The sequence below is a fragment of the Pezoporus occidentalis genome, unplaced genomic scaffold (assembly GCF_034315485.1).
Source record: "Pezoporus occidentalis ecotype Australia unplaced genomic scaffold, CSIRO_AGI_Poc_V1 ctg172, whole genome shotgun sequence".
NCBI classification, from domain to species: domain Eukaryota; kingdom Metazoa; phylum Chordata; class Aves; order Psittaciformes; family Psittacidae; genus Pezoporus; species Pezoporus occidentalis.
The window spans coordinates 3743902-3761438 of record NW_026913554.1 but is presented as its reverse complement, the minus strand read 5'-3'; the positions used below and the strand labels follow the sequence as shown (position 1 = coordinate 3761438).

The following is a 17537-nucleotide window of genomic DNA, read 5'->3' as shown; positions in this document are numbered from 1 at the left end:
TTCTGGAATTATAGCTTATTTCTGTCAAGAACATAGTAACAGTCACATTATCACAAAATGGGAATGCAATTGTTAAATACATCCCAAGTTTTCACAGTGTGTAAAGTTAACAGTCATTTTTTATACCACCTCTGCCACATAATGCAAATGTTGTTGCTTTCAACATCGTCCTCCTTACTGGAGCACAGTTGAAGAATAAGTTTAGTCCCCTATTTTACATAGTCTCGTTCATGTGCCATTGCTGCAGCCATCAGCCAGACAAGACATTGACTAAGCAAACTGTCAGTGTATTTCACACATCCACAGGAGGCGAATAAAATCAGATTCCAAGTTTATGCATGAGATGCCTCCAATTTGTTCAGTTTTATGCCAGGCTTACTTTCCTCACGAGTTTCCCATTTGTTATCTGCAGGAGATTTTTGAGAGCGTAACTTTTACTCTAAATATACTGATATCTTTCTCCAAAATAGAAATATTTCACACAAAAGACTCATGTTTTATGACATCCACAAGTTTCTTTTTGATTTGTTCTCTTGAAATGCCAGAACTCAATATACCTCAGCAGCTTGCCCGTATTAACTGTAAGATACAAGTGCATCTACATGTTGTAAATCTTCACCCTGTTTGTACATACACAGACACAGAAAAATGCTGGAAAAATACAGGCTAGAGAGCTAACTGTTAAGTTCTGATGTGGCTTCTGGTGCAGTGCTGGATTTTCCTGAGGTCCTGTTGTTATGGAGAAGGGACTTTGCTGTGCTATATAAATGTGAAGCAATGCACTTGCAATATAACTGATTCAGCAACCAAGGGCTGAATCTGTCATTACCACAGAGCAGTCTGCCCCAGTAAAGACTTTCTGTACACTATGACCAAAACAGTCAGCTTAAAAGGTGAGAAATCCAAAGCACTCAATACTTTCTGCCAGGGTGAAAATCAGCCATGAACTGTAACCTCTGGAAGTCACAGTCTGTAATTTCTATGAGAAATGATCTATTTCAAGAGATTTCTTGCATTCAGTTCCCCAGCAGGCTGTGCAAAAAGAAGGCACTTACAGCATTTCGGCACCTTGCCTTCTGTTTGAAACCAGGGAGTATGGGAATATGGAAACGGATGCTACTTTTAAGAAACATGTTCTGAGTGTTTCCGAAGCTTCAGAACAGTGGCTGTTTATACATTAAGGGAGAGGAGAAGGAAATCTGTCTCTGGTTTAAGTCTTGTATGCCAAAATGATCTAGATAGGAAATTGGAGGACATACAAATAAGGGGTTTCCCTCCCATTCCAAGGAGCTGAAAGAAGGGGAATGTGGCAGTTCACATCTTACTGCTTCCTGACACCCAAATTCACAAATGTGACAATAATGCTGTAGGGGTAATCAGTCCAATTTATGTTCCAAGTGTGAAATGTCCAAATCCTGCACAACAGAGTCTTTCATCATTTCATCTGCATGCAATGAATGCAGAGTATAATTAACAAAATGAAGGAAAAGGCTTTGGACTCAATTTTAATCCACCTCTACCCAATGGTAATAACACCCCAATTCATTAAGCATCAGATGCATATTAATGAAACACAGTGGCAACTTAATTCAGCCGGGAAGGACATACCCCTAGGGAGAGCTGAAACAAGCAAGCCCATAATTTCTGCATAGGTGGTTAACTTTAATTAAACTTCTCAAAACACAGATTTGTACTCTTGAAAGCAAATGTGAGGGAATGGCTATTAAAGTGCCTTCCAGTTGTATTTCAAGATGATTTCCTCATCCTGAGCAAGTTGAAACAGTAGGAGCAGTGGAAATTTTGATGGAAGAGAGTTCAGGCTCTGGATCAGTGTATTCAAGGGGGCTTTGCAATAGTCAGAACAGAATTTTTAATATCTTTAGGGAATATTATTATTAAATTTCACAGTTTCATTTATTCTTCTGGATCGTTCTACTCTTGCCCTTGTCACTTCTGACCATGTGCTCCTTCGTGTGTTTGTTTTCTCATTTATTAGAGGCCAATCTGTGTTCTGCTTACCCTATTCCATGGGAAAAAACAGAATGACTGTTTGCTGTGGGATTAAATGGTGTTTCCTGAAGTTTCATTTCCTTGCAAACCTTTCTATTAAAGCAGTAAGTGGGAAGGGTGAGCCAATTTTACTTTTCTCTTCATTTTCCCTGAAGGTTTGCTTACTGTCTTTAGCTTAGACAAAATCTAGACGAAAAAACTCATGTGCCCCGATTCTTGTTTTCTTGGTAAAATATCTGGGAACTTGGCAAGTGCAGGGGCTGAGGGGAGAAGTTAATTTGACTGATATCCTGCTCAGTAGCAATTCCAGCACTGTAAAAATTGGCCATTACAGAAATTGCTTGTTAATTTTCCCAGGGTTTTATGTTGCACTCCTGATTTCTTCAAAATTCTCAAGGATACTATATAAGGAAACCAGGACGCAATACAGGCCTGTCCTTGACTTCAGTGCTGACCAGCTCCTCTGTTCTCCAGAAGACAAACCTCCTTCTCTGCTTTAGCCATAGCATGCAGAATTGGGGACACAGAGTGATTGTTGTCCCAGAATAGTATAGGCACCCTATGGCCATTCCACAGGGGGGAAAACTCTGCTTGAATAGCTATCCTCACATCCTGCTTGTTTCCATACAAAAGACATTTGTGACTCAACAGCAGACATAATAAATGCATACCGCTGCTGATGTTTAGTTTCAGGGAAGGCTGTTCTTCACTGCTGTAGCATCTGAGAATGCAGAAAACTTGGGAGCTCACTGCTTCTTGCTCCACTGGAAGCCGGATTAATCTTATTCTGATTCTGGCCATGTCACTGCCATTTCTTCCTACACTTCAACCTGCTATGCAGCCATGGATGTGACAAAAGGTGCAAACTGCAGACGCTCCAGCAAGCTTGGGTTTAAATAATTTAATTCTGGCAAGCTTGCACCACTGAGGTTCTACAAAGGGTAAACTCTTTGAATGTGGAGGTGATGAATAGCAGCTCAGTATGGAAAGCACTCAGGTAACAGCAGGGGCTTTCAAATTCCTTTCCTTTTTCACATTTCACATACACAGCAAAGTCTTGAAGTCAGTGTGATACTTGTGTCAATGGCACCATGGACTGTTTGTAAACATCAGACAAGGGAAGACGATTTAGGGGATAATAACTCCGTGGACTTCAGAATTTCTCTTTTGTAGCTGCCATTCTGCATAAGCCACCATGGGTAATCAATGGGTAAAATAAATTAAAACTAGGAGCTGTTATTGCCCTCACAGTCCAGGCAGGGGGCTGACAAACCCTCTTTCTCTTTCTCAGAGGTCTCTCTGCCTGAAAGGGTGTAAAGCCAGCTTGTTTCTTTTCCCTCTGCATGTCGGAAGCCCAACTTTCCTTTCTCACCTCCTCCCTGCTGCCTGGTCCCCTCTGCAGATCCTGGGGCAGACTGGAAACTAGAAGAAGGACAAAGCAGGCTTCCCTTCACAGTGTGAATAGGAAAAGGCCCCTCTGACACAACAAAAATTGGGCAGCTTGATTAACTGTGGGACGGCAGGATTTCCAGGAGCCGGAGCTGCAGAGAGGAGAGGGAAGGATAAGACAGAGCACTGGCTTCTCAGTGTCCTGCCATTGGTTCAGGGCAGAAGAAAAAAGGGGTCTTTGGACAAAGAGACACATATAGCATCTTAGAGGTCCTATTATTAGTGAGCACTGTTTAGCCTTCCGAAGCATCCTTCAACCCAAAGCATCACAAAAACACTCCCCCAGCTCTTGTATTATGTGGATAATTATAGTCTCCAGATGCTGATGTAAGGAAAGGATGTCACTTACAATACATCAGGCTAGAGGATGAAAGGGGTTATTTTAGTCTTCAAAGCAGAAAATTGTTAGTGTTTCTTTCCCCACCGATTTTTCTCTTGTAGAGGTAGCAACCTAGCCCCATTCATCAGTTTGGACTGAATTAATTTTTAAAGAGAGATGGTGCTTGGAGGCTACTTGAGGACAAACAAGCATTTTGCATGTGGCTGTTTCATGAGTCACAGTCAAAGAAGCAATCAACCGACTGGACCATAATGTGGCTTCCCAGGGACACTGCTCAGGTTTGCTGTCTTTTGTGGGTGAGGCAGCAGGCTTAGGCAAGGTCGGGGTGCGGCAGCTCAGTTATTCCTTGGTGGAAACCTTGGTACATTGCAGCCACTTCTCAGTGCTGTAGTTCCCCTCTTGGTCCAGTCTCCTACCTCTTTGCTTGACTGTGTCCAAAGAAAGCTGTAAATATCTGAAAATGTCGCCTATCCATGGGGTTTTAATAGACACACATAGGATGATGTTTAGAAAATGTGTCCATTAAAACTCCATGGATAGGGGTTAGTTGTTAGTGTTGCCCTGTGATTATAGTCCTGAATTCAGCCTGGCCTAAAATAATTTGGAGAGTATGGATCAGAGGGCCAGCCACCCAACAGAGTTTTAAACTGGTCAAAGCATTTACAAATGCATATCCAAATCAGAGAGCATTCAGGCAGCTTTCGCTTGTATTAGGAAAATCAAGGCACATGCCCTTGACAAAAAGCCTCCTGAAGACTAAAGAATGGGGAAGCAGGCAGGCACATTTTAAAGATGTGCTGCCTTACATCACTTTCAAAATGAACGCTATTAATTTTACATTTGCACGTTAATTTTTTTGCAAGGTTTTATTTGAAGCATAGAGCTATGATTCTGGCACAGGTTTTTGGTGACTTGAGATTCATTTTGTTTATAGCATCACCAGAAACCCTTGATGGAACTCTCTGTAGTTCATGCTGACTTGCTATTTATTCTTCCTCTTCAGTATACAGGAAGCCTCTGCAAAAGTCACAGAGGTGATTGCACTATTGGATTTGTATTGTGTGATTAAATGCATGTGTTTATGAAATTTGTCAGGGAAAAAAACAACAGGTCTACATATCAAAGAAAAGTCTTGCATATGCGAGGGAGTGGATATAATTCTGCTGCTGGCGTTTCAAACAACCATAGTTCAAGGTTGATCTAAATCAGTAAGACTGTCTTTTAATGTATTCACCATTTTTCTTGCCCTTTCTTTTCTTACCCTGCCCAGAGACTGCATAGTAACTGGCACTGGAAAGAGATAATGGCACTGTCTAGATGACAGAGCATAAAGAAAGCTTAGAGCAAGTGACAATAACATTAATTATAAAATAGAAAAGATACATGTAGAGAAGACTTTCTGCTTTCAGGTTTTTATTCTCCTCTCTGAAAGAGAATGTTAAGGATTCAAATTGCCTAGAATTCTCTGCGTCACACATTATTTGCATTAGATAAGTATAACTTTCTTTTACGTAGAGGAGCTTTACCAGCCATGGAAAGTATAAAGAGCATTTCACGTAGCACACTTTTTCATTTCTTTTCTCCTTAGTTTAACTGTCACAACATTAAAAATAATTTCTGATGGGGTGTTTCCCAGAGAGTACACGAGGTGCTGAGAACAGCTTGAATAACTTCACCCCTTACCTCCACATCACGCTTCTGGCTAATGCACAAGTGTGTTTGATGACCAAGGCTTTCACAATACCACATATCTGATCTCCAACTGCCTGTGTCATTCTGAGCTTGCCCTTATGCTTGATGACAAAGAAGGAAACTGGATGCAAACCAGAGAGCCAGATAGGCTGTGCCGCTATTGTGAAATCAGAAGAATAACTGCAACCGGCTTAAGGCAGTTTCACCAGCATCCACATGCCTTCTGTCTGTATTGGTGTAGTCATTGAAGCCACATCTGAAGTGTATGGCAAGTATTCTCTGTGGTCAGAATACACCAGAGCTTAGTTTTCAACATCCTTATTAGAATTTCCCACTTTACAGAAAGCAGGAGGGATATTACATGAAGGCAATGCATACCCTGATTTGCCCCAGCGCAGAGATGTTGTGGGAGATACTACCAGGTCTCGTGAGCTGGGAAATCATCTCCTGTACCAACTCCGAGTGAAGTGTGACTCCCTGGGCTGCCAGCTGTCAACCCAAACTTGAGTGCTGAACATGACATCATGTTCAGTGGAAGTTGCTACTCGTAGCTGTTTTCTCATAGCACCAGTACAGGGCCAGCAAGATTATATGACATCAAGCTGATTACAGATTTATGCTCCTGCGCTTCTAAGGAAGAAGTAATAATTTTCTAAATTTGTCAGTTAGAATTAAAAAGGTAACAAGCAAGGTTATGGTAACAAAATGGCTAGTGTGGTGCCTGACACACTGAACCAGTGTATGCAGTGTGAAAGTAGGGCCTGATCCTTTCCCCCTGAAAAGGCATTTTGGGTATTTGCTGTCATTCGTGTGAGTGGTTTTTGTTCAGAGCTGAACTGAAGTTAACTCAAATTGCACTATTTAGTATAAATATAGTATAGTACTTAATAGCACGTGTTTAATAAAACTAAGGCATTTCATGTACACAAAAAGAACATAGCATATGTCCTTCTAAGTCTGTAGATGAAGATTAGAGGATGTACAGTCTATGTCTACTAAAAACCCTGCATGTATTCCTTCTCTCAGGAATTTGCTGCCTCACGTCATAGTCCTTTTGAAGACTGATACTAAACTACTTGTTATTTTTCATGCAAGAAGCCTCTCACAGATCAAATTCTCTTGGCTATCAACAACTTTCTTGTCATTCTCTCACATCCTAACTTCAGCTGCCCATCATTAAAAAGAGATTTAATTGCATTCTGCCCTTTTCTGGCTATATGGAAAAAGGCTAGCACTAGCTGTTAGAGTACTGTGAGACATATTTATGGCAACATTTATATTGAAAATATATGGTCTTGAAAAGTGTGTGTTTTTTGTTTCTTTGTTTTTTAGGGTAAAGACAGGCAGAGGGGTTGAAAAAAAGGAAGACGCATCAGACACAAAGCAATATAGCTGCTGCCTTCAGTTTGAAAATTAATTAAATCAGTTCAAAAATTAATTAAATCATGGACTAACTCTGTGTTGGTTTCCTTTTTGCTCTTTAAATAATGGAAATACTAAGAGGCCCTGGGAAAAGTGCATGTTGACTTCCATCCTTAAAAAATACTTAATTAACGGCTCTTGTCTCTCAACCTTGTTGGTCCAAGGTGTGTACATTAGCATCTACACTGAAGATAAAGCTACCTTTAATCTTGTGGCAGGCACAACTTTACTGACTCCAAATATTTGTAAACAGTCATATTTTCTGATTGCCTTTTAAAGAGTAAAGAAAGTAGCATGCAAGCAAATATTACACAGCTTGTTAGTGCACCACTGGTGGGACTGTTTCAAGTGTATTTAGAAAGGAAGAAACTTATTTCTCACAAGCCTATTTGCAGAAGAGATCTTTGCTGAATGCTTGACACAAAGACTTATGATATCTGGTGAATACCCAGAATATAGGCTAGACTGGACTAGAATATAATAGAAAAAACATGCCCAGGCTAGCTCTCAGATGGCTGTTCTGGCTTATCAGAAGGCAACAGGGCTGAAGCAATTTGTACTTTCAAGTTACTGTCTTGGGTACCAAGCGCAGGCAAAGAAGTGGCTCCTATCTTTGCAGTGGTTCATCCCGCTGTTCCAGGACTGGAGCATGCTAATGACTCTGGGAGTCTGAGATCAGGAAATAATCTCTCATTCTCAACTCTGGGGTTCAAATCTCACCTGAATCTGACTCTGAGGATCCTCTGTACACAGATGTAAAAGTCAAATGCCTTCATAAAGACACCGTGTTGATTAAGCCAAGCTGCATGTACGTATATCTGAATGCTCCCAAATGGCTTCCTGTCATCTAATGTTTTCCAATAAATTGGTCCCAATGCATCTGCTATACATGCAGCGCTGGCTTTGTATGCAACTAAGAGTTTTTACCCTATTTTTCAAGGGTCACCCCAACTCACAGGGGTATCACTTACTTCTGAAAGTGCTGTTTCCCTGTTAAGCATCCTCCTTCCTTCCTCATTCTCAGCTGAAATGCAGGAAGTGAAAAGAGATGCCGACCATCTGAACTACATGACAAAGCACACAGCAGGAAGGACACAGTGTGGATCTGTGTCCCTTCATTCAGTTGTCGTGGAGTAAACACACCCTGCAACTTTGCAGATGAATGTTTCCCGAAAGCTGCCTTGTAGGACACTTGCTGGCAAGTTGTGGCTCTAGAGGGTGGTAGTCTCTCTTCGAAAGTGTGACCAGCCAGTCAGAGTGTGTGCTCTGCTATATTTGAAATGCCCAGGCAGAAAAGCTATGCAATGTTAGGGAAGCACTGTGATAAATTTAGCAAGTGATAATGTAAACGGAATGGAAAAAATGTGGCCTGTACAAGAGGGCACAGGCATGTTTGCTGTCTGGGACATTACTGACCATTTGGAAACAAGATTGCAATACATTTAAATCTGATCCAAAGAATTGTGTGTGTCCTCCGTTTTATGCTCTACAGGTTGTCCCACTGGAGTCAGTGAGGCTGCAGAGTATGCAGTTAAATGATATAGAATTATTTATTTTTGTAAGGATCAGGGACTTGGGGGGTAAAATGTCCTTGGCTTCACCTCCCAGATAAATCAGTAATGTAAATAGGCAGTTACTCTTAGCTTTTGTCAGTGTTTAATCTGCCTAAGGAGAACCCTTACTTTCTCTGGTTAGCTCTACTATTTCTTTGTTGGTATTTGACTGACTTGTCACTTTGCTTGAAACAGTAAAAACGTCAACTTGCCAGAAGCCAGAAAACAGTCTCACTCCTTTCAATTTGTTCATTTTCAATATCAATTCACTTAGAAGTCTAAAGATTCAGCTTTGTAGTATATTTTCCTGCAGCTGCATTCATATCCTTATCCATAAACTCAATGTGAGTGAATTTCTCAGGAAGACATTTGAAATGTCACAGAGTTAGTCATGTTGCTAAACTGCAGGCATTAACAAGAAACAATTACATAAACTCTCAAGCTGAGACCAACCCTGCCTGCAGCAATTTGTTTGAATTCCTTTCCTTCTGTGTCTGTTGCTTCCCTAATTGTCTTTAGCTGCTAGCTTTATAAAAATCAAGTATCTTCATTACACCCTTATATTATGCTGTAAACATAAACAAGACTCTTCATTCACAGTTCTAGGTCTCCTTCCCAGGTTACAGGCATTGCTTTCTAGCCATTGTTTTCCCAGAGTGACTTTCGGTGACATTTGATTTTGATTGATACAGTGTGATACAGTTTCCTCTTTCGACGAGCCATTGTTCAGATCTGAAATGAGAAATAGCCACGTAGGCTAATCCAGTGAGCCAAGTGCATGAATGTATAACTCAGTTAATAAAATAAAGTTTCCACAGAACTTGTCTCCTTAAAGAAATCAAAGGTAGATGCTGTGCACATATGCACGATTGCACATATACAAATACCTGACCTTAAAACTCCCAAATCAGTAAATACTGATTTACTTTGAGATCTAGATTTGCACAAAGTGCAGAATAAAGAAAAAAATATTAAGTAGCTATGTCCTTTCTTAATTCTATCCCAAGGGAAGTGTATTTCTCAATGCCTTGACAAAAGTGAAGCCATGGTGATATCCAGCTGTAACCAATGGGAATATTTGCAAGGATATCAGCAGATTATGTATCAAGTCACACATGTATAAATATCTAGCACATGTAATTTTGTAAATTGCTCCTCCTGTTTTAATGACACAGGAGCATACTTCAGTTTCATGTGACCTCCTTTTTTTGTACAGATTAAGTGACTAAAGAACATTAATTTAGTTACTAAACGTTGGCTTGTTTTTATATTCTTGGTTCACCCATCAAGCCTCACCAGTGAAAGTCAACAAAATGTATGCATTTTCCCCTGTATGGTAAATAAGTAAGGTAAATTTATTACGAAATCAATGAGTTCCTTGTTTACTTCTTCAGCTGTGTCATTGATAACTGTGTTTATTATTTCAAATCTGCCTTGCTCTCTTTCAACGTGACAAAATACAGTGTAAAATGGTCCAGTGAAAAAGGACACGCCATAATCCTCAACAGTTGATTCAAGGCTGTGAATTAGCATCAGAAAGCAACTAACTCTTTGGATTCAGACAAATCAGTAGGGTCACATTAAGTCTACTGTAAAGAAGGAGAACAGAGTGAATTGAAAAGTAACTTCCCAGACAGATTACAGTAAATACGTAATAAATCAGCTCTTTATAATTCAAGATGTACAGAGACAAAGAAATACTGAAGAATCCAGAAAGGAAGTTTGTTTACCAATCCATCCTGGTGAAGAAAAGCTTAGGAAAGGGAAAGGCTGGATTGTTGCGAGGGCAGAAGGAGGGATAGTATTTTTTCTGTCAACACCATCATAAGGAAAATAAAATGTCAGTGATATTGGTAGGAGAAAGATGAGAAAGAAAAAATATGGTTGTGTTATACACTGAACAGTGAATGGTGCAGCAAAGCTCAGCTACTCAACAGAGAGATGGTAATGGATATGAAAGGCTGGACTGCTCATTTGGATGAGAAGATGACAAATTACTAACAACTTGCTCTTGTTCAATTGCATTTTAATAACATGAAAGGGCTCAATGCAGCTGGCAAGAGGCACAGAGCAGAAATTACCTTATAAAAAGATCATCTGCCTCAATGTCTGTTACCAGTGAGCAGGAAAAATTCAATAGCAGGGGAAAAGAGCAGGATGCCCTTGCTGTTTTTAACATGGTGTTATGAATGCCCAGATCCACAAGGACGTGGTTAAGGCAGCAGACTGCCTGATCTCAGTATCTGTTTTTGTTATGAATTCTGGATGAAGGACACTGAGGTTGCCCAGAAACTGAGGGAGCAGCATCAAACCCAGCAGTGGTCAGGGCTGAGAGAACCGGAGCAGAACATGCCTCCTGTCCAGCTTCAAAATGAAGTTAGTGATCTTGCTTTCTTTTCACTGAGGTCCAGATCACCCCTTTATATTTTCAGAGACAGGATTTCTTTGGTAATTGACTGTAAAAATAAACAGAATAAAATGAAGGTGCAAAGGCTGTTCTCATCTTCCTTAATACATCCCCTGTTTTCCCTGCCTTTCTCCCTAAACCACATCCAGAATAGATGTGATAATGTTTCTAGCTTTCATATGATACGAAGAGTTTGGCATTTCCTAGTGTTTCGGATGCACATGTTGCTGAAGTGGAGAGAGAAAAGACTGGTAGGTGGCCTGTAACAGTCCTGCTTTCTTTTTTTGAGTGGCCTAGCATTTTCACTTCTTTTGTAGTTGCCAAAAGGCACACAGCAGGGGATGACACCTATTACAATACTGCCCTTCTCCAAAACACTTCTTCTGATGCAATATCCCAACTACTATGGAAAGTAACCCAGTCAGAAGGTGCTCCACATTCGCATCAGCATGCCAAACCTGAACAGCATGTTAGCTTTTGGGGACTGTTCTGAGATCAAGAACACCACGCCTGCCAAAAAGGCTTTGGAGATGCTACAAATCAAGCCTGCACTCTCTTTGCTCTATGCTGGGAGTGAATGAATGTGACTAAGTTAACACCATTATGGTATAACGTCCACATCAAAAGTAAAGGTTCAGTATGTGGCTTGCCAAACCTCAGTCAAACCTTCCAGCAACTGCACGGACTGAATACAAGTGTAGTATCTCGCCCTCTACGCTGAAAATATTCTGTTGCCACCTGTGAGGATGATCTTTCAGTTCATGCTGAATTTTCAATATTTGCACAGTCACAGTGAAGACTTCCCCAAATCTACAGAACTATGAAGAGGACAATAAAATATATAATAAAATATATAAAATATTATTTGCCAGACAACAAAAAGGCCCAGTTCTCCCTCCATCTTCACTTTGAGACTTATGTGCTAGACAGAGAGCACCCTTCCTGAGATGAAAGACATGAGGTTTAATTAATTTTTTTCTTTCCCATCCTGAAGGCTCCAGAGATGGCTCTGTATTTGACGGGGCAACATATTCCCTTGAGATGGGAGAGCTTTCTCTGAACCAGCAGGGGCTAGGAAAAAAAAGCCAACACCCTGTCATGACCTACACCTCAGACAGTCCCGCTGAAGCTGATAAGATTACAGAGTGTAAACCAAGGCAGAATGTGACACCAGAGAAGTTTTTGATCTTCCATAATAAAACCCCAGAAAGATAGAAGGTTTTAAACTGTGTTTTTCCCTGTTGTATCCATGGAGCGTATACCAACATAAGTCAGTGTTCATTCTGAAGCAACAATCCATGCTCAAGATGTAGTTCTCAAATACAAAGGCACAGCAGAACTGTTTGGTTACAAATGACTACCTGCCTACAAAGATCAAGTGTAAAACCTTAGCACTTCAAGCAATGCATGATTTGTGACATCTCCTCTTAATCAGTGGGAATGAAATTTCACTCTAATGCTTCAAGTTCTGCAAGAATTTCTCTCCGATACTCTTTCCCTTTATTTTTCTTTTTAGTGCCAGGGTAATTAACTTTGAAATAACATTTCCATTACCGCACTTGCAGCATTTCTGGGAAGGTTCCCTCCGTGCAGCAGAGTGATGTGGTAGTAATGGGATTACTCACAGGGTAAAGTTATGGGTTTACATAAATTTTTGCAAGAGTGGGGCATTAATTATTAGCTCATATACAAGAACCTAAATAATGAAACACAATAGGGTACACATTTACCCCAAAGTCTTCTGGACTCCTCTTGGTCAGAGCACTGGCGACACAGGAAGGGCCCTGCAGGAGCTTGAGCTCCATTCGCTGCCACTATTGTGTATAATGAAGGGAATTTAACACAAGCACAATATTGTGTCAAATTTTGAGATCTTAAAGTCACAATGCATTTAAAAAAATTAAAAGTCTGCACTGCAGAATAGTAAAGATGCTTGTATATGTCCCCTGACAGAGTTTTGTATCGTTTGTATCATTTTAATTCAAATGAGCATTCTGAGGTGAAATAAAACATAATAGTCATTAGTACTAAAAAGGAAAAAAAACCAAACTTTAAAGGCTGTTTCAGTGTGGAAATGAAAAAATGTCAAGTTTCCGCTTCAGGTTTCCTTTCTCCTCATTCTCTGCTCTCCCCACCTCCCTCCTTTAGAAAGCAAAAGGATGTGTGCAGGAACGTATTTTTCATCCTCTTTTATTGTTCTTTCTCTTGGACATGTATAAATTTCACTGAGCTGAAATTAATTTCCAGTAGACTGTTTTTTTTTAAAAAACCATGCTTTTGAAAATTTCTTTTGTGCTACATCTGCTATATTTTTGTTCCATCTCATCATCTCAAAGCAAACCTCTCTCTCTCCCTTAATGTTATGTTTTACATTCTTTCTGAGAAAAGGCACTGAAGAGAGCTTCACATTGTTCAGATAAGAGAAGCAAACCATGGCACTGGTAAGGTTTTAACAATTATGAATAGTTTCATTCCGTGATTAGCCAATTACTCCCACATCCTCCCTTTTTTCATTTCTGGACCAAAAGATGCCTTTGAAAAATCTACAGAGACTTATGAATTCAGTTCAAAATACCAACACTTCACAACTTGCACATCAACATGAGGCAAGACCAGGGAAACATTCACATCATTGCCTAATGCAATATGGAAATCAAGTAATTACAACCAGACACAACATACACCAGCAACTGCAAAATATTTTATGAGAGAAGGGAAAACTGTAGCGACAAATTATGTAAATAGTCCATACGGGAGACATGTAAATGACAAAACCCATGTTATTTGCAGGCTCCTAACTGATTCCCAAGGGAATCGTTAACTGCGTGTAAACTACGGAAGATTACTTCCAGGTCCTTTTCTCTATTGTATCACTCTTCCCATTGTCTCATTAATTAACACGCTTCTCACACTTTCTTCTTTGTTTCCTTCAAATTGTTTCCAGCTAAGAATAAATGAAAACTACAGTCTAAACTAAATTGTATGCCAGTTTCAATCAGTAGGAATCAAAGGGAAGAAAGTCAGTGGAATACCTCTACACACACTAGGAATTAATTATAATAACCATATATACTTGATTAATCATTGCCATTGCCTCTTCTGAAAGGAGGGATAGGGGATTGAGAAGTTCTTGTAAGACTGTGCTGAGGCTGTGTGAAACCTTGGAAAAGCAAAGCAGCCCTTCTTCAGCTAGAAGCGTAAGAAGCACTCAAGCTCCTAAGTGGAGCAGGGAGAACCAGATCCCATGCCTGGTCCATCTTTTGCAGACAAACTTCCTAAATGGTCATGGCTGTATGGAGAGAGCACTTGAGTAGCAAATTCTCCCACTCAAACCCAGCAGTGAACGAAAAAGCCCTCCCAGGACTGTGCCTGTGAATGATTTTTAAAAGCTGAAATATAAATGTCAACAGACATGACATTTTAGAGCTGCAAGATGCAATGCATTTCCTTTAGTGGTGCTGATTGACTAGCTATTCCTTGTCACGTAGCAAATTGCTTGCCAGCTGCTAATCAATGAGATCTGAAATGCCATGTGTGCATGACGGTTAATCCCAAGATTAAAAGAAAAATAAAGTAAAAAGCATAGAAAGCTTCCCATATCCCTGTGGTATTCATCCTCCGAGAGGTATCCTATGTAAGGCAAATACTCAAATTGTGTGCAAGCCCTTCTGGGAGGTGTGAGGAAGACAGAAATGACAGACACACTTTGTATTAAAGCTCTATGCTTGCCCTTAAATAATAAACTCCCAAAGCTGCTCTCTGACAGATACTGTGGAGGCAGGAAAAAGGCAGTTGAGTCCCTCAGTTACTGTATAGCTCCGGTGTAGCTTTAGACACACTGCAGTTCTCCAGTTTCCATGAAAAGACCATCCAAATGACCATTGCTCCATGACTTAATAGATCTGTCAGAAAGTGGGGCCCATTTGCTCTTATTGTGTTCTGATGATCCAGAGTGTCTGAGTGCAGACTGAAATCTTTCTGACTGAGCTGCAAATAGCTCTCAGAGCAATTTCAGGCTGAAATTATCCAGACAGTTGTCCAGACATTCTCAGGACTGTATCAGCCAAATGGCTATTTCCCAATGAAGAATTAAAAGCCTGATACTGAACAGATTATGTTTAGGAGAGTCAAAAGGATATAGAGAGTGTTATTCTGTAAAACTGGAATGTAATTTTGATTTCCAGGGCATGGTAAAAATAAATCCTTGCATTTGTCAAATAATTTGAAAAATGCAACTTTGTATGCAATTCAACGGGTGTGCAAGAAAACATAACAGTGCAAATTCATACTGCCATAGCACATGTAGTAATTTTCTATGCCAAAACAAAAGGTTGTTCTGTCTTCATCCATAGTCCATTTGCACAATGATCAATTCCAACATGCATATTTTGGAGCAGAGCAGTACAAATCTTCAGCAAAAGTACTTTAAATGAATAAAATTAAATAACTAGCTGATCTGAATGTTTTCTCTTTCTTGATACATTTTTTGGGGTGTGAGGGGCATGACTTAGACATAACTCTGTACTGCCTCTGCTTGTGGTAGGATTGGTTGACTATGGGTTCCCTGTTCAGGCTTTTGAAATGCAAGTGTGGTATGCTGAAGGTGAAGAAGTCACAGGGAGTAACCATCAGAGACTGTTCCCTTGTGGACTTAATATACATGTGTCTCTTGCAGGACTGTTACATCTAAGTAGGGACTGGCTGGTAGGACCCACGCAAGAAAACTTTGCTACTGGCTTTGTATCTAAAATTTCTGAGGAATATAGAAACCCTCCTCCCCAGTGTTTTTCTGCTGTGCTGGGTATTTCCCAGTGTTTGAAGCATAGGACAGGGACTAAAGAGGAAATTAAATGATTCATCCGTGCCTATAACCTTCACTTTCTCCTATCTTGTGTTAACATCAGGACAATGACAGGCAGGAACAGCTCTGGAGCCTCTGACCAAGCACTGCATGCAAAATCTCTGTCCTGCATCCTTCAGTGGCTAAGGCACAACTGAGCCAGAAAAACTAAGTTTCACTAAGGTGTTTTTAAATGGACTAGAGACATTCACAGCCTGTGAAGAAAGAATTAAATTGTCTTCAAAATAAGCAAAACCAACATTTTTCATCAAGGTTAATTAGAGGGCAAACAAAATTGTACCCCTTGATCAGCCCATGCTGCCTGGTCCCGTTGATGTGCATTCCCTCTCCCCCAAAATGAACCTGTACCCACTGCTCTGCTCTTTGCTTCCCTTTTGCAAGTGGAAAATAAGCCTCAAGGGCACAGGTGTGCAGTGATATTAAAAATAGACACCACTTTTCAAGACAGCCCCTAAAAGAGCCATCACTGGAACAAGCCTCTGCCTGTGTTAGCTGATCCATTTGGTGCTCTGGTTTGCAAAAATGAAACCAGGGTTTCAGAAACACAGCTGCCCCCAAGCTAATGTGGTCTCTAGTTTGAAAGGAAGGGATGCTGTTTCCTCCTTCCCTTCCTTCCTTCCTTCCTTCCTTGCTTTCTTGCTTCACTCCTTCCTTCCCCAAAGAAAAGCACCAAGGACAACTTGAAAGAGACAAAAATGTAAACACAGTTTTTGATGACATACATAAACCGAAGCAAGTATATGGAGATTAATACAATTTCAAGAAATTCAGCCACCTGATATAATGTTTTGACATTTTGATAACACCCTTTGGTGGCTCAGACAAGAGCCACCAAAGTCCAGTGTATGTTTTATTTCACAGAAAATCAACAAAACAAGCTCAGAGATTTACCACCTATCTAGTGGAAGGTGCTCCTGCTCATGGCAGGGGGTTGCAACTGAATGATCTTTAAGGTCCCTTCCAACTGAAACTCTTCTGTGATTTATGTTTAATTGCTAATGAATACAATTTAGAAAGCTTCAGCCTGGAAATAAGTCTTTCATCAAGCTGCAGAAGGGACTGAGTGGGAGGGCTACACAAAGGAACTAGAAAGTGATGGTCAAAAGGGCAATGAGCATACAGCAGAAAATGGCGGGGGGGGCAGGAAGTGGGTTCATTTTTCTCTTTTTTACTTTTTTAGAAAGTTACTCAGAAATATTAATTTCTAACAAAAACCGTAAAGGAGGAAGACAGATATCATCTCATAACTGAAGTATAAGATATCAGATAGCTGCATTTGCAGCTGGTGGAGATTATGTGTAACATATAACCTGTTGCCAATTCCTTTGATGAAACCAGGGCTCCCTTTATGCTACACTTGCAAATAAATGAGGTGGTGAGCAGTTACCATTAATCTTCTGAAAATCACTAAAGGAAGGACAACAGTTTTCTATCACCCTCCTCATGAAAATACAGTTGAGGTAAGATCAAAGCTCTTGGGGTTACAGCAGGAATGCCTGATTTTGACCAAATTTATCCAGAGCAGAAAGTAATTGAAGGATGAGCATCCAACTTGATTTAAACAGTGTGTTGGCAAAGGTGGCACACCAAGGACCCAGTGCAAATGTCCTCCAGCTTCTGAGAAGATACAGCCTTTTCTCCAAAAACCCTTCCTCTTCCCTCCTTCCTATCTTTCTTCTCACCAAGCCTAGCGTGGTGATCCACAAAGGTTTCAAATCCTGCCCTTCCCTGCAGACATAAGAGCTACAAGCAAACCCTCTATGTCCCTCTCAGCTTTGGTAATAACTTCGTTACAAACTCTTC

The 17537-nt window shown here is 40.4% G+C and overlaps 1 long non-coding RNA gene across 2 annotated transcripts; it reads left to right on the top strand.

The window, feature by feature from the left end:
• The first annotated feature begins 5011 nt into the window (after positions 1-5011).
• On the top strand, positions 5012-16601 carry LOC134161298 (uncharacterized). Of its 2 annotated transcripts, XR_009963936.1 has the most exons (4): positions 5012-5146; positions 6824-7353; positions 7938-8022; positions 15778-16601. It is a non-coding gene; the product is annotated as an uncharacterized LOC134161298 (long non-coding RNA). The 2 variants fall into 2 exon arrangements; XR_009963935.1 differs by lacking the exon at positions 5012-5146 and having other exon boundaries at positions 6372-7353.
• Positions 16602-17537: the final 936 nt, after the last annotated feature.